A 23,749-nucleotide genomic window follows, 5' to 3' on the forward strand; every position below is an offset into this window, starting at 1 on the left:
CTGTAAAAATGACGCATTGAGCTGCTGACAGGCTCAACAAAAAGATTGATACAAAGCCTTCTTCAGAAAGGAGAAAACACACACACACACACACACACACACACACACACACAAGAAAGCACACTTTACACATTACGTCTATGTTCAGCTGCTCCATCCAGAATCAATGGTGTTATGTTGAACGGAAGCAGCAGTCCTGAGTGGGGTGGGGGAAGGGGCTGGGATAGCATGGTATAGGTTGGGTGGGGGGAGGGGGGAGATGTGAGGAGCAGAAAAGGGGAAATGACTGGAGAGTACATTGGCAGAGAGTAGTGTACAATGAGGGTGGAAGTATGTGAACTGGGAGAAGGTGGTAGGACAGAGGGGGCAAGAACTGTTGGGTGGAGGGTGTGGGGACAATACTTTACAGTAAGTTGAGGCCAGGATGATTTTATGAGTGGAGACTGTGTTGTAAGAGAAACTCCCATCTGCAAAGTTCAGAAAAACTGGTGGTGAAACGCAGGGTCAAGATGGCCTGGGTTGTGAAGCAGCCATCCAAATCAAGCATGTTAAGTTCAGCTGCATACTATGCCAGGGTGGGCCACCCTGCTCTTAGCCACAGATTAACGGTAGCCATTCATCCTGGTAGACAGCTGGCCATCTGCATCCTCCTCTCCACCACTAACTTTTCTGAACAGCACAGATGGGAGTTATCTTACAACACACTCTCTGCTCCCGAATTCAATGTAGCAGTAACTTAACTGTCCCCACACCCTCCACCCAACACTTTATACCCCATCTCTCATATCACCTCCTCCCAATTCATGTCCCCTCACTCTCATTGTGCTCTCCGCTCTCTGCCATTGCACCTACCCATCCTTTCCCATTCTCTGCTGCTCTCCTTTTCCACTTCCCGTTCCCTGCCCCAAAGCCTCCTGATGCATTATGTGGCAGCCTTGACCTGCTGCCATCTAGTACCTGCACGCTCTGCCAGGCAGCACTGACTCCTCTTCCCTCACTCCCCGCCCCACCCCCATCCTGCTATCCCTCCCCCCTCCCTCTTCACTCCAGATTGCTGCTTCCACTTGACGTGACACCATTGCATTCTGGCTGGAGATAGTGGTCACGTGTGCATGAGGTGTGTTTGCTTGTGTGTATTCCTTTCTGAAGAAGGCTTTAGCTGAAAGCTCGGTGTGTAACAGTCTTTTCAAGCCTCTCTGCAACTCAGTGGGTCCTATTTGCAGAGATAAGTAATCTATTCTTTTCATAACATTTTTGATACTCCAACCTGGACTTTCCATTGTATACGCTTTGAAATTCAGTATCAATATTTTCATATAATCGTTTGGAACAGTGCAACCATGTTAACTAAATACGCCGTAAGTTGTAATGGTCCAATAATGCAGCTGGTTTGAGAAGGCATATCCTCCAATTTACTTCTATTTATGTGTTACAATTAATCATTAACTTTTATCATTTTACAAAATTTCTGATTCTTGGACTAAAGATTTTAAAATCAGATGTATTACAAGCAAAATTTAAACATAATTTCAGCATATAGACATTTCATACTCTCATGTTTGGAAAGACTACAGCACAAATGTTGAAAATCAATCTCAGGAAGATCAAATTAAATCAATCCAAGACCCTAGGAAAGACAGTCTGTAAATTTATTTCATTATAAATTTCTTCCACTTCATTAAATGGGCAGAATGAGTGTTCATTAAACATCCAATGACTTTTTCATCACACATTTCCTATCATGGACATTTATTTTTCACAAAAACCAGTTTTTGTTGTGGAAGCAAAATATGATTACCTATTTCTTACATTTCAATCAGATGGAATTTATTTCCCTCTAAAAGGTGACTCATCAACAAAAATAATCAGTTAGAATTATATTTCCACTAAGAGATGAGTATGAAATGTCTACTTACAAAATATCGCCATTCTAGAGTCCCAATTTTTTCAACTATAATCAAAGAGCTAACAGTTACAATACTCCAACAGCTTTTCAACTTTTGTTGCACTATTTCCACTCATATTCATGAATGCTGAGTGACCTTTGGTGGTTTCAAACCTAATACGAAAACTTATCCACGTTATGGTGCACCTATACCACAGATACCTTTGACAGAATTAGTGCCTCTTCATAACTGTGAATCTAATTTGTGTGTGTGTGTGTGTGTGTGTGTGTGTGTGTGTGTGTGTGTGTGTAAAAAAAAGATGTAAGTGTCTTGTTTTGAATTTGTTTCACATCTGACCACTATAGCCCACTTTGCCATAAAAATCTGAATGTAGCACTTTTTGCAAAATGTTTTGATGGCTTACTAATTATAACAAATATGAATTTTTACTTAGCTATAGCACTGTTTTGTTTCTCAAGATGTGCACTATATCGATGCAGTTTTCATTAACACATACTCAGGATGCCAATTTGCTGCAAACATTATCCAGGTTTTACACAGAACTGTACTCTGTATTTGTAGAATTAATTTTTATCTTGTGTGAAAACACTGCTGTTTACAAGGAAAAAAACTGGACAACCGTCAAAATTTAATTGGGAGATTATAATTAAATTTCACTGTATTTAAACATTTTACACTCATCACTGAATATATGATTTATGCTGCAAAGTTCCCAGTTGCATTTATACTACTCTAACATGGCCTTACAATTATGCAAATACACATACATAGGAAATAGGAAATTATTTTACACATAGAGTTTAAACAAGCAAACACACTGATCAAACGCCCATCTCTACAGATATAAGTACTGTCAATCAGAGACAGTGTAGAGGCATTTAAGAGTTATCAAAGTGAAAGTTCAAACACTTGACCAGTAGACATTGTCATTGAAGAAAACTGTGGTGACCTCCAGATCTTGACTTCTCCCGAACTGTAAGAAGTGCAAAGATTGCAGACTTACCATACTTAAAGCAGAAAAAAATATTACATGAGTCAGTACACTGGAAAACGTGTTAATAGTATCTTAGAATGCATCTGGTCCAGACATATTTTCACGGGCAAGTAAATAAATACTTTATTAAATATCTCCTTCAGCTGATACAGTACAGAAAAGGCTCAGAATTTCAAAAATGGGCACAGTATGTTGGCATATTGTTTATTTCCTTAAAGTAACTGTTTCTCAATTTCTGAGAAATATTTTATCTTCTTCATTATCATCATCATCATCATCTGCATGTCAAATAATAAAGTAGCAATCTAACATACATCCACTCCCCCGGTTACGTTCTTGTACAGTTTCAGCTTGAAAACACGTTAAAATGCAACAGAAAATTACAGTTTTTTCCCCCCACATCAAAATTCTGCTGCAGGTACCTATGTTCATAGTAAATGTTGCTTCTGTAATACCTTCACTATTGTAAAGGAGTGTAGTACTGACTGCAAATCTTACTCATTTGTATGGTTTCTGAACATTATTCTTTTACCTTTTTCAATTTACAAACTTTGACTTCTCAGTTTTGTCTATGTATTATTCTGAAAATGTAATATTACTTCATTACAGAAAAAAACTGCCAACCAATTGTTTTATGTGCCCAGAGGTGCCTGTGTGTGTGTGTGTGTGTGTGTGTGTGTGTGTGTGTGTGTGTTTACATACACAAAAGGACTTAGTCCAATAGTTTATCCCAGAAGCTACTTTTAAATGTTGTTGTCTAAAGCTGAATGCCTCCTCTATGTTGTAGTGATCTATCAATACCAGAGGAGGAAAGTTGCTACTCACCATATAGCGGAGATGCTGAGTCGCGATAGGCACAATAAAAAGATTCATACACTCATAGCTTTTGGCTATTGAGGCCTTTGTGAGGAGTACACACACACACACACACACACACACACACACACACACACACTCTCTCTCTCTCTCTCTCTCTCTCTCTCTCTCTCTCTCTCTCTCTCACACACGCAAACGCAACTTGCACACACGTCTGCAGTCTCAAGAGAGCTGAAACTACACTGCCTTGAGACTGCAGATGTGTGTACAAGTTGCATTTACATGTGTGTGTGTGTGTGTGTGTGTGTGTGTGTGTGTGTGTGTGTGTGTGTGTACTGCTGACAAAGGCCTTAATGGCCAAAAGCTATGAGTGTGTGAATCTTTTTATTGTGCCTATCGTGACTCAGCATCTCCGCTATATGGTGAGTAGCAACTTTCCTTCTCTGGCATTGTTACATTCCATCCTGGATTTTCCATTGTTTGGTAGTAATATATCTTAATTCATAGTGTTATTCTAGCAAGGATTTTCTATTGTTGGTCTACTTAATAAATTGCACAGTCATGAACGTAGCTAGCAGCAGCTGTTTCCATGGGTGTTAGGAAATTAGTCAGTGCAAGTTACTGATTCAGAAGTTACAGTTGAACATACCATTACTTTGATAAATACTACATCACATATAAAGTGTTTAGGTCAGAGTTCCTCTTTTCCAGTAATTTATGACAAAGGACTCCCATAAAACTTAATATATATATCTTTTGTTTAGCACATTAACCCAAAAGAACAGAAACAATTAATTATAATTTAAAGGAACAAGAGTTGCTGGTTAGTTGCTTATCATAACAGTGATTTAACCTGTTTTCTCATTAGATTCGATATTCTTTCAAACGTATTTTAGTCGAATGGTCACTTTTTCATCTCTGTATTTTTGTTTTATTTTACAATCTCTCACTTAATTCATTAAATTTCTGACAATTTACTTTGTCAAACTTTCATAGCTCCGCTTTTAAGACGTTTGACCAATATTTCCTCCAGCACTCCACTTTCTGTTTGAGGAAGAGTAAAGCAAGAATTGTTGAAGGAAATAAAATTCACAATTTGTTTATGATGGTATTTGCTGAATGGGATCTGGTTTCTCTTTTGATGTTCTGTTAATTTTCACCATCAGAACAGTTATGAAGTAATCAAATAAGTGTCTTACTGGTTTTAGCCTTCAATTAGACATTAGTTCAGCACATAATTACCTTCAAGATTCTTGAGATGCCAATCCTTGTCCACATGAGTAACATCACATTTTCTTGCTCATTATTATGTTTGATAGTCATTTAACTAAATGACATTTTTACTCTTTAACTGTTTCCAATCCTATTTTTATTCTCACTGCAATCTCCCCAACTCCTACTCATTTTATGTGGGTACGGATATAAGGTGTTATGGGTTATTAAGTTACTGTTTTTTTAAAACACTAAAAGCAACAGGACATCACCTGATAACTTTAGTATTTTTAACACTAGTTCCTAAACTACATTTGTGTTTGTTTATGGTTATTTACAATTTGAAACTTCCTGGCAGGTTAAAACTGTGTGCCGGACCAAGACTCGAACTCTGGACCGTTGCCATTCGCGGGCAAAGTGCTTTGCAGGAGAGCTTCTGTGAAGTTTGGATGGTAGGAGACGAGGTACTGGCGGAATCGAAGCTGTGAGGATGGGGTGTGAGTAGTGCTTGGGTAGCTCAGTTGGTAGAGCACTTGCCCGTGAAAGGCAAAGGTCCCGAGTTCAAGTCTCAGTCCGGCACACAGTTATTAATCTGCCAGGAAGTTTCATTTCAGCGCACACTCCACTGCAGAGTGAAAATTTCATTCTATTTACAATTTCTTTCTGTATGCTACTTCTTAAAACATTCTCCTGGATTAGGTCCATGTTTCCTCTTGCATGCTTTGCAGCAGAAAATTGTTTCTCTTCTTCCTCTTTACTCCTTGCATTTGCTGCAGAACATGCAATCCTTTGTTATTTTTCTGCATCTTGCTGTATACAATGCATCTTCCCATTTAGTCTTTTCTCAGAGTCAGAAGATGATGGTCTTCCTCTTTTCTTTGAATTTGTATTTGTCACCTGGCCAACTAGCTATCTCACTAGATTTCTTTTGTACAAAAAGTGAGTTTGCAGTTTTTCTCCACAGTCATTTCTGTCTATTGAGCAAAAAATTTAACTGTTCACTACAGCAACTCCAATCAGCTAGAAGAACAATTTTTTCCACAACTTGTATGACAGCCTTGTAAAACCATAGAACCACAGCACTGATGCACTGATCAGTCCTGTCCACTGCTCCCTAAACTTCATGTATTCCAAAATAACAGTGAGTTTCAGGAACTGCACAGGCTCTTTCTTTCTGTAACCAGTGATCAATTGAGTTTGAGAACCACAGAATGTACTCAACACAGTTACTAACCTCTTCACATGCAATGAAAGACACACCATTTTCATCTAACTTTGACAGGCATATAACTCATATTCAGAAACTTAGGTCTTCCTCAAATCACGTGAAAAATCCTCGCTAGAAGGCATCACTGTACCAGTCCATTTTGTGCAATTTCTGAGCAAGTTGAGGACTTGTGTAGAACATGTCAGTAAAAATGTGACAGCCTGGACCAGCAGCACAAGCTAGCAATTGCTGCGCCAAATAAACCACTATTCAGACTGCAAAAGGTAAACCACAATGAATTAGACTTCTCACATTCCATATTGTGGAAAGAAAACTACACAATCATTTTCAGAATCACCCAGACAGAAAACTCACAAACACCCACTTCATAAGCTTCTTTGGATTCTAGCACTTGAATTCTTTGTTCGAATCCTACTGTGCTCTCATCTATAGCCATATTTCTTTTTGGTATGTAAGGTTCTTTGCATTTACAGTCAATACACTAACATTCTTCACCTTGACCCCCCACCTCGTACGTTGACGTCCCTGAGCTATGACAGGTGCAACTAAATGCAGCATCCAAAGTATTTGGAAAAAGAAAAAACCAGAGACAAGAAAAAACATCTTTGACAAGTGGAGTTTGTTCTAGCCAGTGGTCTGTAAAATAGCCAGTTAATTCTGCCTTCAAATTCACGGCCATGTCCAATATTACACCAAGGAAAGCCTTCAATTCTTATAATGTAGTATCACTCTATAAGTGTCATATTGAGTGGAGTGACTCTATATATTTTCTTTTCATAAATATTTGTAGCATTCAGAATTTCACTAATAAGGCTGTCAGTGAGAAACAGTTGGAAATACTCAAGTTTGCATTTTGGTCAAACATCATGAGAAATGGTGAAATCTTGTTGCGTGACAGAAATAGGAAACTTCATGTGACACCCTCGCCATCACAATTAATTTTCCAAGTATTTACTACATGCTATTTCTCTTCATCTCTGTCCACTTCGCCAGTATATTCTGATTCACTAGAACCAATATCATTGCACATGGCTGAAGTTTCTTCCCAATCATTTTCATCACTAAATTCTCCTTTGTCCTCAATGTCTTTGAAAAGCCACCTCATAATATCACCACCACTTACATGATTTATACAGGCCATTATCACACTATAAATGTTGGCTGCAACATGCTTTGAGTCGTCAGATCTTCATACTAAGTGCTGCCATGTGATTACCAAATTCCAATAATTGAGCAAGTGGAAAGGACAACAATGGAAACATGTCAATCATCATTTGACATCGGAGTCATAGCGGAAAATCGTAATGTCGGACTAGTTCAACAGTAGAACAGAAAGGGTTAAGAGATTATAAGTGACGGTGAACATTTGTAACAAGTTAAAACTGTGTGTTGAGCGTATCACAAATACAGATAATTGCTTCATGGGTGATGCACTACCATTTGTACCATCCAAACACAGACTTGTGGTCAGACATGAAGTTTAGACATGCCACTAATTCTTTCCTTACCTTCCCTACCCTACAGTAGCTCTCTCATGATACTGTAAGACCATCACCTCATTGAAAAAGGAGTGCAGGAAATTAAGTAAGTTATATGTTTAAGGTTTAAGTCTGTCTTTTGGGATTACTCAGACAGTGCACTACCTGGGAAAGACAGGTGTGGGAAAACTATCACAAATATGTAGGACTTTGCACCATATCCTAACTGTAATAACAATAATCTGCAGTATTAGTCTTTCCATTTCTTTTATTGTTTTGGATGCATCCAAATAAACTGAAATCAGTCTTCAGTCAAGGAAAGTTTTGGAATCTCTTTGAGAACTCACAATGAAATGTTTCAAATACTTAAACATAGTCATTCATGCCAGGTCCACAAAATACTGCTTCCAGTTCTGGGAAACATTAAATGTTATTAACTTGAAGATGATTTTTCCATAGGATTAATTTTTGTTTGAAAGTATCAATTTTGTCAACCATACTTTTAACAAAATGATTCTCCCTTGCATTAAGAGACTTAATGAATTCAAATAATTGCTGATGTTGACTGTTAAAGATTTTGTCACTACTCTACCTAACCATAATTAGGTATTTTCCCTAATGGCTGCTTCAGTTCAACCAGCACTCACTTGCAACAGTCAGAAGCCAAGTGCATCATACTATCTTTATAGTTGTAATTGACATTCCAGTGAGTGTTTTCCCAGCTCATAATAGTGCAGTGGTATATCAAGCACTTTGCATGGCCTTCAAACTATACAAAAAGTAAAGTAATTCCCATTTCGCAATGAATGATGTAGCTAATGCACTTTTTCTCTTTTTACGCAAGTGCTTATACCATCACAGTATTACTAATGCAGAAAATAAAACTAATTTAACACAAGCATATTGGTAACAAATTGCTTGCTGTGTGACAAGACAACTGTCTTCTCTAGTGGCGTATGGCTGTAGTCTTGTTGGTCTTTTCCCTCCTCACTCCCAAGCCCCCAAGTGCTAGGCATGAGTACACCCAGAGCATTTGTGCCGACAGAGCACTGTTTGGCCAGGCCTGGACTAGACAGAACAACCTGAATGTAAATATTTATTTTTTTCAAGAATGTAAAAAACATGATGCCGATGTTAATACATGTACTGCAATTCACAGGCATACTTTCATTTTCAACAGAACCTAAAATTTTGCATCCCCTACAGAACCAACTATAAACAATGCACAGGTTTTTCAGTTCTCAAAACCTTCTTCTAGGAGATAAGTCATTGAGATAATCCATGGCAAATGGCCTCAAATACAATTACAAACATATCTGTGCTATTAATACATAGTTGAAGTAAAAAATTTAGCACCAATGTCGACTGAGTTTTCAGCACGTTAATACTGCTTAAGAGAGCATAGTATGATCAGCAAGATACTTAAAAATTGGAAAAAAGTGCCTGTTTATGAGACAGCATGGCTGCAATCTTGTAGTTTGCATGAAGCTTTAATAAACTGTCAACACTATGAACATAAAAAGCAAAGATAGAGCAATAAAGGGATGTGGAAAGAACTGTCTAGAGGATTGATTAAATAAACATCCTAACACTAGTCACACCAATGCACTTAATGAATCATGCATTTATTTTATAACAACATTTTAAAGGTTTGTATGTCCCATCACCCCCCCATGAACCATGGACCTTGCCGTTGGTGGGGAGGCTTGCGTGCCTCATTGATACAGATAGCCGTACCGTAGGTGCAACCACAACGGAGGGGTATCTGTTGAGAGGCCAGACAAACGTGTGGTTCCTGAAGAGGGGCAGCAGCCTTTTCAGTAGTTGCAAGGGCAACAGTCTGGATGATTGACTGATCTGGCCTTGTAACGATAACCAAAACGGCCTTGCTGTGCTGGTACTGCGAACGGCTGAAAGCAAGGGGAAACTACAGCCGTAATTTTTCCCGAGGGCATGCAGCTTTACTGTATGATTACATGATGATGGCGTCCTCTTGGGTAAAATATTCCGGAGGTAAAATAGTCCCCCATTCGGATCTCCGGGCGGGGACTACTCAGGAGGATGTCGTTATCAGGAGAAAGAAAACTGGCGTTCTACGGATCGGAGCGTGGAATGTCAGATCCCTTAATCGGGCAGGTAGGTTAGAAAATTTAAAAAGGGAAATGGATAGGTTGAAGTTAGATATAGTGGGAATTAGTGAAGTTCGGTGGCAGGAGGAACAAGACTTCTGGTCAGGTGACTACAGGGTTATAAACACAAAATCAAATAGGGGTAATGCAGGAGTAGGTTTAATAATGAATAGGAAAATAGGAATGCGGGTAAGCTACTACAAACAGCATAGTGAAAGCATTATTGTGGCCAAGATAGACACGAAGCCCACACCTACTACAGTAGTACAAGTTTATATGCCAACTAGCTCTGCAGATGACGAAGAAATTGAAGAAATGTATGATGAAATAAAAGAAATTATTCAGATTGTGAAGGGAGACGAAAATTTAATAGTCATGGGTGACTGGAATTCGAGTGTAGGAAAAGGGAGAGAAGGAAACATAGTAGGTGAATATGGATTGGGGGACAGAAATGAAAGAGGAAGCCGCCTGGTAGAATTTTGCACAGAGCACAACATAATCATAACTAACACTTGGTTTAAGAATCATGAAAGAAGGTTGTATACATGGAAGAACCCTGGAGATACTAAAAGGTATCAGATAGATTATATAATGGTAAGACAGAGATTTAGGAACCAGGTTTTAAATTGTAAGACATTTCCAGGGGCAGATGTGGACTCTGACCACAATCTATTGGTTATGACCTGTAGATTAAAACTGAAGAAACTGCAAAAAGGTGGGAATTTAAGGAGATGGGACCTGGATAAACTAAAAGAACCAGAGGTTGTACAGAGATTCAGGGAGAGCATAAGGGAGCAATTGACAGGAATGGGGGAAATAAATACAGTAGAAGAAGAATGGGTAGCTTTGAGGGATGAAGTAGTGAAGGCAGCAGAGGATCAAATAGGTAAAAAGACGAGGGCTAGTAGAAATCCTTGGGTAACAGAAGAAATATTGAATTTAATTGATGAAAGGAGAAAATATAAAAATGCAGTAAGTGAAACAGGCAAAAAGGAATACAAACGTCTCAAAAATGAGATCGACAGGAAGTGCAAAATGGCTAAGCAGGGATGGCTAGAGGACAAATGTAAGGATGTAGAGGCTTGTCTCACTAGGGGTAAGATAGATACCGCCTACAGGAAAATTAAAGAGACCTTTGGAGATAAGAGAACCACTTGTATGAATATCAAGAGCTCAGATGGAAACCCAGTTCTAAGCAAAGAAGGGAAAGCAGAAAGGTAGAAGGAGTATATAGAGGGTCTATACAAGGGCGATGTACTTGAGGACAATATTATGGAAATGGAGGAGGATGTAGATGAAGATGAAATGGGAGATACGATACTGCGTGAAGAGTTTGACAGAGCACTGAAAGACCTGAGTCGAAACAAGGCCCCTGGAGTAGACAATATTCCATTGGAACTACTGACGGCCGTGGGAGAGCCAGTCCTGACAAAACTCTACCATCTGGTGAGCAAGATGTATGAAACAGGCGAAATACCCTCAGACTTCAAGAAGAATATAATAATTCCAATCCCAAAGAAAGCAGGTGTTGACAGATGTGAAAATTACCGAACTATCAGCTTAATAAGTCACAGCTGCAAAATACTAACACGAATTCTTTACAGACGAATGGAAAAACTAGTAGAAGCCAACCTCGGGGAAGATCAGTTTGGATTCCGTAGAAACACTGGAACACGTGAGGCAATACTGACCTTACGACTTATCTTAGAAGAAAGATTAAGGAAAGGCAAACCTACGTTTCTAGCATTTGTAGACTTAGAGAAAGCTTTTGACAATGTTGACTGGAATACTCTCTTTCAAATTCTAAATGTGGCAGGGGTAAAATACAGGGAGCGAAAGGCTATTTACAATTTGTACAGAAACCAGATGGCAGTTATAAGAGTCGAGGGACATGAAAGGGAAGCAGTGGTTGGGAACGGAGTAAGACAGGGTTGTAGCCTCTCCCCGATGTTGTTCAATCTGTATATTGAGCAAGCAGTAAAGGAAACAAAAGAAAAATTCGGGGTAGGTATTAAAATTCATGGAGAAGAAATAAAAACTTTGAGGTTCGCCGATGACATTGTAATTCTGTCAGAGACAGCAAAGGACTTGGAAGAGCAGTTGAATGGAATGGACAGTGTCTTGAAAGGAGGATATAAGATGAACATCAACAAAAGCAAAACAAGGATAATGGAATGTAGTCTAATTAAGTAGGGTGATGCTGAGGGAATTAGATTAGGAAATGAGGCACTTAAAGTAGTAAAGGAGTTTTGCTATTTGGGGAGCAAAATAACTGATGATGGTCGAAGTAGAGAGGATATAAAAATGTAGGCTGGCAATGGCCAGGAAAGCGTTTCTGAAGAAGAGAAATTTGTTAACATCCAGTACTGATTTAAGTGTCAGGAAGTCATTTCTGAAAGTATTCGTATGGAGTGTAGCCATGTATGGAAGTGAAACATGGACGATAAATAGTTTGGACAAGAAGAGAATAGAAGCTTTCGAAATGTGGTGCTACAGAAGAATGCTGAAGATTAGATGGGTAGATCACATAACTAATGAGGAGGTATTGAATAGGATTGGGGAGGAGAGAAGTTTGTGGCACAACTTGACCAGAAGAAGGGATCGGTTGGTAGGACATGTTCTGAGGCATCAAGGGATCACCAATTTAGTATTGGAGGGCAGCGTGGAGGGTAAAAATCGTAGAGGGAGACCAAGAGATGAATACACTAAGCAGATTCAGAAGGATGTAGGTTGCAGTAGGTACTGGGAGATGAAAAAGCTTGCACAGGATAGAGTAGCATGGAGAGCTGCATCAAACCAGTCTCAGGACTGAAGACCACAACAACAACATGTCCCATCAACACTTCATCATTTAAGCTAGCACACTATGTCAATTACTTTCAAATTTAGGGTACACAATACATCATAGAAGCCCAGAAAAACAGAAAAAATAGTAATCTTGGTCTTTAAATATGTCTGCTTGTGTCTGTATATGTGTGGATGGATGTGTGTGTGCGGGCGCGCGAGTGTTACCCGTCCTTTTTTCCCCCTAAGGTAAGTCTTTCCGCTCCCGAGATTGGAATGACTCCTTACCCTCTCCCTTAAAACCCACTTCCTTTCGTCTTTCCCTCTCCTTCCCTCTTTCCTGATGAGGCAACAGTTTGTTGCGAAAGCTTGAATTTTGTGTGTATGTTTGTGTTTGTTTGTGTGTCTATCGACGTGCCAGCGCTTTCGTTTGGTAAGTCACATCATCTTTGTTTTTAGATATATTTTTCCCATGTGGAATGTTTCCCTCTATTAATTCATAGAAAAAATAGTAACTATCACAGCAATGGAAACAGTCTATATTCCAAGTGCAAATGGAACAAGAAAGATGTAAAGCATCCTACACTGGGGGGGGGGGGGGGGGGGTGTTCAGCTGGTACTACGTAGCTGCACAGGTAGGTAATGCGTAGGACATTTTTTATTTCAGGGCACGACGACTGATATTCTGCCACCCACCAAACCTACAAAATATCCTCATCAATCCCTACACAACCCCTGGTCCCATCCCCTTGCCACCCTGGTACTATCAGCACTTCACCGCCCCCCCCCCCCCCCCCCACGCCAACTACCCTCCTATCCCTCGCCCTCCTTGCCCCAGCCTCCTCCCTATCCCCACCCAGTTATACCTCTCCCATCATGCGCTGCTACTCGTATTCTGGCTTCAGCTGCCAGGGACTATGGTCATGTGTGTGTGAGTTGCATTTGTGTGTGTGTGTGTGTGTGTGTGTGTGTGTGTGTGTGTGTGTGTGTGTGTGTGTGTGTGTCAATATCACTTACTCCTAAAGTAATTACATTCTGCCAGAACTACTCTGCCACATTTATTTATATAATATTTACTTTACAGATACATACTGCATATATGCATCTGCAAGGGGCTGCCCCCTCCTGGAATCTGGGGGTATGCAATTTCTTTTTGTTACAAAACTCACTCACATTTCTAGCAATGCTTGTCTGCAATCGTACTAAACCAGAGATTTAGACATACTGTGTGTGATGGGAAATACTGTAGCTCTACCAATTACTATATTACCCAGATTTGTTTGGTTGTAACACATTTATTGGATATTATATTGTTTCCTTGGTATGGTGGCAGTTTCAGTAGTGTCTTCTGTGAATGGGTGCAAAACTTTGCAGAACACAGCCAAAATAAAGAGTCTTCAATCTCTGCTGTATCACTCTATCATACACACCTTATAAAACTGAAGAAAAGGACTTAGCCAATGCCTGGTGCAGAAAGTCAGGCTATCCCAGCACATTATAAACATGATGTGTACCTACCCACCTCCCATTCCCACAAGTATACCTCTCATCTTCCTGCACAATATAACCACAATGGTAATTGACCGCTTTCCTATAGACACAGGAGACTCTTAAAGGCTTTCTGAGTCTACATTTGGTTCTGAACCACATAGCTATTGCTGAAGACTCTTAAAGACACTATGCTTTGCACTAAGTGTACATTTATACATTTGAAGACCAAACTGAGTCAGTCAAGAAGAAAAAAAGAATGTTAAATTTCAACTTCAAAAGAACATGCCTTCTCCAGGCATTGGGACCTTCGCACACTTTATAGTATTAAAAATATTGTTAATAACTCATTGGATACTTTGGCTCTACTCGAAACAGAACGTAATTCCAGAACACTGATTTCTAAGCTGGCACTCACATTCATATTAATAATATAAAAACATGAAATTATCATATACTAATGGAATACAGTTACCATTTATGTACAAAAGTAATCCACCTTAAAAAAATATTCATAGGACACATGACAATCATTTGAGTACAATTAAGATCTGTAAACACAGTATCAATTTTAGTTCTTCGGGCAATACATGTTCTGTAACTGAATCAGCCCTCTAAAATATTTCAATTTTAAAATCTTGCTGCCCTCTTGGAGAAATTTCTGTGGATGCCCATAATATACACTTGATTATTTTCAAATAGAGTTTTAATCTGCCAGGAAGTTTCATGGATATTATTGATTTTACTACACAAAAAGGGGAGGAGAAGAGGGAGATGTATATATAACAGAGGGACTAATTCCATGTGGGAAAAATATCTATAAAAACAAAGATGCTGTAACTTGCCAAACGAAAGCGTTGGTATGTTGATAGAGACACTAAAAAACACACAAACACACACAAAAATTTCAAGCTTTCGCAACCCAAGGTTGCTTCATCAGGAGAGAGGGAAGGAGAGGGAAAGATGAAAGGATGTGGGTATTAAGGGAGAGGGTAAGGAGTCATTTCAATCCCGGGAGTGGAAAGACTTACCTTAGGGGGAAAAAAAGACAGGTATACACTCTCTCTCTCTCACACACACACACACACACACACACACACACACACACACACAAACACACATATCCATCCGCACATATACAGACACAGGCAGACATGTGTAGATGCAAAGAGGTTGGGCAGAGATGTCAGTCGAGGCGGAAGTACAGAGGCAAAGATGTTGTTCAACGACAGGTGAGGTACGAGCGGCAGCAGCTTGAAATTAGCGGAGGTCGAGGCCTGGTAGGTAATGGGAAGAGAGAATATATTGAAGGGCAAGTTCCCATCTCTAGAGTTCTGATAGGTTGGTGTCAGTGGGAAGTATCCAGATAACCAGGACGGTGTAACACTGTGCCAAAATGTGCTGGCCGTGCACCAAGGCATGTTTAGCCACAGGGTGATCCTCATTACCAACAAACACTGTCTGCCTGTGTCCGTTCATGCGAATGGACAGTTTGTTGCCTGTCATTCCCACATAGAAGGCTTCACAGTGTAGGCATGTCAGTTGGTAAATCACGTGGGTGCTTTCACATGTGGCTCTGCCTTTGATCGTGTACATCTTCCGGGTTACAGGAAGTCCCATGCACCCTCCCACCACCACCTACTCCGCTAATTTCAAGTTGCTGCCGCTCGTACCTCATCTGTCATTCAACAACATCTTTGCCTCTGTACTTCCACCTTGACTGACATCTGTGGACGGATATATATATGTGTGTGTGTGTGTGTGTGTGTGTGTGTGTGTGTGTGTGTGTGTACCTGTCCTTTTTCCCCCTAGGGTAAGTCTTTCTGCTCCCGGGATTGGAATGACTCCTTACCCTTTCCCTCTCCTTCCCTCTTTCCTGATGAATCAACCGTGGGTTGCGAAAGCTTGAATTTTGTGTGTGGGCTTGTGTCTCTATCAACATACCAACGCTTTTGTTTGCTAAGTTACATCATCTTTGTTTTTAGATATATATTTTTCCCACGTGGAATGTTTCCCTCTATTATATATATACATACACCACAAAAAGGAATTATCCAAATAGGATAGAAATTGATAGATGCGATATACATGTACAGACAAACAAATGTTTGCAATTTCAGACAAATCTGCACGATTTATTCAAGAGAAAGAGCTTCACAAATTGAGCAACTCAATAACAAGTTGGTCCACCTCTGGCCCTTATAGAAGCAGTTATTCAGTTTGGCATTAACTGTAAGAGTTTTTGGATGTCCTCTTGAGGGATATCTGGCCAAATTCTGTCGAATTGTCATATCAGATCATAAAAATCACAAGCTGGTTGGAGGTTCCTGCCCAAACTGCTCCAAATGTTCTCAGTTGGGGAGAGGGCTGGTGACCTCGCTAGCTGCAACAGTGTTTAGCAAGTACAAAGACCAGCAGTAGCAAACCCCTCTGTGCACAGGCAGGCATTATCTTGCTGAAATGTATACCCAGGATGGCTTGCCATTGAGAGTTACTTAACAGGTGTAGAATGTCATCAACATGCAACTGTGCTGTAAGGGTGCCACAGGTGGTAACCAAAGGTGTCCTGATATTAAAAAATGGCACCCCAGATCATCACTACTTGTTGTCAGACCGTATGGTGGGCGACAATCAGGTTGGTATCTCACCACTGACAGAGGAGTCTCCAGACACATCTTTGCTGGTCATCAGGGCTCAATTCAAAGTTAGGCTCATCAGTGAAGACAGATCTATTCCATCCAGTGAGATTCCAGGCCAAATGTGCCCAACAACACTACAGTGGTGTACAGAGGTCGATGGTAGTCAGTACAAGGGCCTCCTTTCTGTGAGGTTAATGGTACTTGGGCTCACTGAAACACCAGTTGCTTGTTGGACTGATGATAATGATGAAAAACTGGGGCTCTGAGCGACTCTGACAATTGCTCAGTCCTTATGTTCCATAATCTCTCTAGGTCAACTGCTTCCTATTTAATGCTGTGTTCTGCCATGGTTCACCTGTTCCTGCCAACTTCGTCAAATAGTGCAATCACTCCTTTGAAATGTCGAGCGATTCACCAATTACTCCAGCCAGCTTGTTTGAGCCCAACTATACGTCCTCTAACAAAGGATGATATCTGCATATATTGTTCATGTACCTGTTTGCACGACATAGTTATTGTCCAACTGAGCACCCAGAACGAAATATGCAAAGACGTCATTCATGCCTTCGTACTGATATGTCTCATGTTTACTATCAATCCCAGCTGCATCACAGAACTGCGCTGCAGCATCAGACATTCACCCATTGCCTGGCAAAGTTTACAATTTTACATTTTCAACAATGTAGGAAAAGATGATTGCTAATTACCATAAATACGACAAGTCAAGTTGCAGGCAGGCAGAATTAAAAGACACTCACACGTGGCTTTTGGCCACAGCCTTTCTCAAAATACACACACACACACACACACACACACACACACACACACACACACACACACGTGTGTGTGTGTGTGTGTGTGTGTGTGTGTGTGTGTGTGTGTCTATTTTTGACATAGGCCTTGTTGGCTAAAAGCTCATTTTGTGACAGTCTTTTTGTTGTGCCCACCAGCAACTCAGCATATCTGCTAATACTGATTAGCAACTATCCTTTTCATAATATCTGTGTTGATCCATCATGGACAGGGAACATCAGCTGGTTAAGTAATTGTCAATGTCTATGAAATGCTCCAACAGGCCTGTAACTAAGATGTTATTTTATTTTATTTTGATGAAAACCAGTTTGGTACTCCACTATGCCCTCTTCAAACCCCTGTATAGTAAAATATTATACATGCAGTGTATTTCAGGGTACACAAAGCAAGCTTACAGAAAATGACAGGTAATCATAAAAGCATTTAAAGCTACAAAATGAAAGTAATGGCATTAAACCAAATCTCTGTGTACATCCAGTGCAATATACTACAACATGCATACATATTTGTTAGTCATAAAACCACTGATTTACAAGAGAACATGTAAAAACATTAAAAAGATCAGAACTAGACAGTATACAATCAGGAGCTCTTCTGAAACAAAGCTTGCCTTAAAAAAAAAAAAAAAAAAAAAGAAATTAAAATAATAATAATTCTATATAATTCTTATAGATGAGGAAACCCGTAGTATCTGTGAGGACTTATCTTCTTTTAAAGTAAAAGCTCACACAATAATCTATGAAATACAATAATATACATATTTATGGCCTAGGCACTATCACAACTGGTGATATAATTAGTTGTCACAACATCAAAAAAAAACTTGCTAAGAATATTCACAAAGGTTATACAGCAAATCGAAATAAAAAGATACGATTTATAAAGAAGTTACTGGCCATGCTTTGAGTAGCATTGTTCACTCCACAAATACTTTATAATATGGTTCCAGGTAATAAACACTTTTTCGTGCGCCATCGGTGCCCCCTTGGGCATGTAAATACGTTACTCACTTTGTGGGATTCAACTTTGATGATACAGTGGTCTTTGCCTTTTTCCATACCCTCATTATCTATCGCAACAACTTGCTATGTCTTATTATTTAGATGGACTCATCATCTGTAGATAGCTCATTAGGGTATTTCCTCACACCCCCAGAGAAATAGTAGGACACTGTCAGATGAGTACTTTGAGGACTCCCCTTTGTTAAACAGGATTTGAGATCCTTATTGGTATGTTTCACTGTGGTAATGCCGACCTGTTAAATGATATAAAGGATACCAAATCATATCTTTTTATTTTGATTTGCTGTACAACCTAGGCCCATAAGGTACTTGTGAATATTCTTAGCATGCTGTTTTTCTCTTAATTATGTCATCTGCCATTGGGTTTTGCGTCAAGTTTTTTTTTATGTTGTGACAACTAATTATATCACCAGTTGTGATAGCACCTAGGCCATTTTCTGTAAGGCTGCTTTGTATATTATTGTACTTCACAGATTACTGTGTGACATTGTATTTTAAAAGAAGATAAGTTCTCACAGATACTAGGAGTTTCCTCATCTTTAAGAATTATATAGAATTTTGCAATTTTTTTTTTTTTTTTTTTTTTTTTTTTTTAAAAAAAAGGTAAGCTTTGTTTCAGATGAGTTCCTGATTGTATACTGTTTAGTTCTGATCTTTTTAATGTTTTTACATGTTCTCTTGTAAATCAGTGGGGTTAAATGGTTTTATGACTAACAAATATGTACACATGTTTTAGTCTATTGTGCTGGATGTACACAGAGATTTGGTTTAATGCCACTACTTTCATTATGTAGCTTTAAGTGCTTTTATGATTACCCGCCATTTCCTGTAAGGCTGCTTTGTACAACCTGGTATACACTACATGTATACTCTTTTACTATGCAGAGGCCTGACGATGGCATAATGGAATGCCAAAACTGGTTGTCATCAAAATAAAGTAAAATAACATATTATTTGCATGGCTGTTGGAGAATTTCATTGATATTGATAATTTTCATAACACTGCTAAAAAGGGGATCAGCTGATACAACATATGCTGAGACATCTAGGAATCATCAGTTTAGTATTGGAGGGAATGAAAAGAAAAAAAGAGAGGGGGGGGGGGGGATTACGGAAGGAAATCAAGAGATGAGTACAGTAAGCAGAATCAAATGGGTGGGGGTTGCAGCAGTTATTTGGAGATGAAGATGCTTGCACATGATAGAGAAGCATGGAGAGCTGCATCAAACCAGTCTTCAGACTGAAGACCACAACAAACACAGCATAAACCATGCTGTGAACATCGTACGTCAATTAAACATGTATTTAGATTCTATAGCTTATTGTTACTTCTTATTGGTTGTTTTACCACCTTCATATCTGTTTTATTTCCATGTTTAAGTATAGCTATTTGATAAGCACATTAAAAAGCTATCTGCAACCTAATCATTTTATTTCTTGTAGGGACTGAAGTCCTATTATCTATTACATACATTAATATTACTATAATCCTTTTTTAATGAGGTACACAAAAATCTGCATCCTTTTGACAACATTCGCTCTTTATCTGTTATTTCCATGCAGGGGTGCTTGAGAATGGGGCTGCAATCCATAAGGTTATAGGGGTGGAGAGAGTGGGGGTGGGGGGCGGAGAGAGAGTTGCAGCTGCGGAACTGTGCTTTCAAGGGGAAAATAGCAACATTATTGTCACACAGTGGCTATTTACGTGCTAGAAAGTCTGAGATTGAGTGGAAGAAAACATATATATAGTTCCAATCTCTGCTATTTTGTGTGTTCATTTTCATGTGACAGTCTTTGAGCTATGTTAGCTGGTCATGGTTGCAACCATATGTTCTGTAAATATGTAAGAACTGAAAAACAAAGTGTTTAATTAACAGATACAAAATGTACAAACAGTAACCAATGTGAATGACTCATTACCATAGGATCCCTATACTAGACTCCATTAATTTGCTATTGTGTTATTCTATTACAGTTTACTTAAACCAGACTCAGAAATCCTTTTTTTTTTTATGTAAATGTTTTAATTCCAACAAATTTATAAAATCTGATGAAATGTTGTGACCGTTTATTACTCTTTTCTGTCCCTTCATATCACAAATGTTGGTTATTTTAATCCTCGAGCAGGCGCAACGTTTTTCATAAAAAAAGCGGGTGCATGGCATACCTTGAATGCATGTAAGGAATAACTGTCTTTTATGTTACCAACGTGAACATATATGAGCAAAATCACTGTTCAATGAAACAATATAAAACCAATCTTAAATTATATGAGCTAAAGCATTGTTTAATTAAACAATAATAAAATAAACTTTCATTATATCATTCTGTTGTCACAGACAGGTGTTACCCCACAGTAATGACCCACTCAAAGCATTAAATAGTGTTTTTGCATCAGATCCCAACCAACTGCTTATTCAATTACTAATTATCTTGCAGACAACAGCCTCATTGTAGGATTGTGCTGCTAGCCCATAATGTGGGTCATTTTCTTTCACAAACCATAAATTTTTCCTCACTCAGCTCGCTCAACTGCAAGCGTTACAAAACGATTTATCACTGTGTTACCTAAACAATAATGAGGGGAGAGGTACAGGCTCATAATTGTGAAATAACAATGGAACGGTGCAGAACAATTTTATTTGTGGTTGGTACACTTAATACATACATGTACCTGCTTGAAGGTTAATGTTAGTGTGCCCACTTTAAGGTTAATGTTAAACTTGCTATGGTCAGGCTATATCTATTTCTGAGGGAACTGCATATTTGTTCAGAAGTCTGCCTTTTGAATCGTATGATTATTGTGCAACTTTGGATAAATACAAACAGCCCCCCCCCCCTCCTTCCCGCCCGCCCCCCCCCCCACCACACACACACACACACACACACACACACACACACACACACACACAACCGCATGCACTGCTGTACAGTGCTAGTCTTGTTACATTCAAAACTATAAATGTGAATAACAGTTCTGCAAATTCATTTATTTCAAATGAAGTACAAAATGAGACTTCCTTCACTTAATATGGGTGTAATTTTTATTATTTTTTAAAAAAGAAGGCTAAACTGTTGTCAAAAAACATTAATCTGACTCCACGAATAAGGTGAAATTCTTATTTGGTGTTACCATTGGTTCCCAAGCAGTTTCTTTCTGGTGACTGACTTAATAATCAAGTACTACCTTGTATATTACACTGTGCAATTCACTTATGGGGTCACTTTTTCAAGAACACGTTATTGTCTCCCATTGCAACACAGAAGTTTAAAATTTGGCTCAAATTTACCAACAAGCTTCCTCTGCAAGGGTGCAAAAGTGTGGTGTCCTGTGACATGACCATCATGCTTGGCAACACATCAAACAGCATGATTTTGACACATACAAAGAAAGGCCACAGCTCAGAAATTCATTCGAGGTCCACATGTTTCATGGTTGCAAACGACAGTTTGCAGTGCGATGAGCAGTAGGAAGACATTCTCGACAAATGTTGACACTGCTGACAAACCCCCCCCCCCCTCTCCCCAGATGATTCAACCATTCTCTAAGCACATTGTGGGCATGCAGTCCTATTGAACATGATCACACCCCACAGGAGTGTAGTGCATCCACAAGCTTTTGCTCTGGTGTACAGTGTGGAGCCACAAGGGACCATTCAGAACCATTCAATGAAATTTGAACATGATCCAGAATATCAAACAGTGTTTATGATTTTCAGCTCTTTTGTTTCACACCTTCCTGGGCTGTGATCATGGGGGGAGCAACATTGACACATGCATGAATAAAATAGCAAAGTGTCCCCCTAAGATCCTCAATTCAGCAACACCCTTGGTGCCACATGCACCCCTTTATTGCGCACTTTAAAAAGCACCTGTACAGATACAGCCAGCACTCACTGATTACCAGGTGCTTTTATGACAGGCAATCATTTCGACACCCCAAGTTTAGTAGTGCTGTGTCGCTGAGCTAGTGAGCTAGTCAAAAGTGATGCCCGTCATGCTGGCACCTATAAATCAATGACTGGCTCTCTCTCTCTCTCTCTCTCTCTCTCTCTCTCTCTCTCTCTCTGTGTGTGTGTAGAGATATATTTTTAAAGGGCTCAAGGGGGGGGGGGGGGGGGGCGGGGGGCGTGGGGCGGGGAGGAGGGGGGGGGGCTTAGAGGGTCCCTTTGCCATTTATTTGCACATGTGTTATTGTTGCACTCCCTTGTAACAACATCACAGGAGAGTGCAAAACATGAGAGCTGAAAAAGTATAACACCTCTTGCTGCTTTGGATCATGTTCAAATTTCGTTGAATGGTCCCTCATCATTGCACCCTGTACACCAGAGCAAAACTCATGGTTGCACTACACTCTTGATCGTGTATAATGTGGCTGCATGTCCACGGTGTCCTTCGAGAATAGTTGAATCATCTGGGCGGTGCCAGCAGTGTCAAAGGTTGTCTAAAAAACTTTCCTATTGCTAGTCACACTGAACTGTTGTATTTGATCATAAAATGTGTGGAAATCAATGCCTCAAGGGAAAGGGTGGTTTCATCGATGCCTTTTATGCCAGCCCTAAGGGCCAGCCCTGAGACCTTCTTGTGTTGCTACTGAGCAGAAGTGTGTGTGAAATGTTTTCCTCTGCCACACATAAGAAAACTGTGTTACTTCTTACTTGGACCCTTACATACCTTCTCTGAACACACTTTTGGTAATTTATAACAAAATAATGTGATGAAACAATTTTTTCACCTACAGGACATAAGATAAATACTGTACAATGGCCATCCGCACAGTATTCTTTCTTAAGCAGTCTTCTAAATTTACATAGGTAAATGCCAGGTTCCAGATTCACATGTCACTCTAAAATCTCCTCAGAGAAATAAAAAAAGGCATAACTGATGTTCTGAATCAAAAGTGTGGGAGATTTTCTTTTGGTTCACCTTTTGAATAATGGGTACATGATGTACGATGCATAGATCTGTAATTATGTTCCTAGAGGGTGTCATGTAGATACAATTTGGGAGCTTGAATTTTAAACTTAAAAACTTAATAAAAGTACCCACATCAGTAGAAAAATGAACAAAGTAATTTCAATAATAAAGCCCTTACAAAGTATTATCTAAAGGTGTTATGTTGTTTCCTCTCCCTATTTCTCAACTTTTCCTTTATTGAGGTTTCTTTTTCTGCTCGTCCACACTTAAATAATAATAGCTTGATTTATATTAGCTGTTAGTGTATACCTGTGACTGCCTG

At 39.4% G+C, this 23,749-nt stretch overlaps 1 protein-coding gene across 4 annotated transcripts in view; it reads right to left on the bottom strand.

The window, feature by feature from the left end:
- LOC124613188 (kinesin-like protein KIF21A) overlaps positions 1-23,749 on the bottom strand; it is a 504,551-nt gene that overhangs the window by 18,608 nt on the left and 462,194 nt on the right. The gene's annotated exons all lie outside the window — the stretch shown is intronic.

This window comes from Schistocerca americana, chromosome 4, assembly GCF_021461395.2.
Source record: "Schistocerca americana isolate TAMUIC-IGC-003095 chromosome 4, iqSchAmer2.1, whole genome shotgun sequence".
NCBI classification, from domain to species: Eukaryota; Metazoa; Arthropoda; class Insecta; order Orthoptera; family Acrididae; genus Schistocerca; species Schistocerca americana.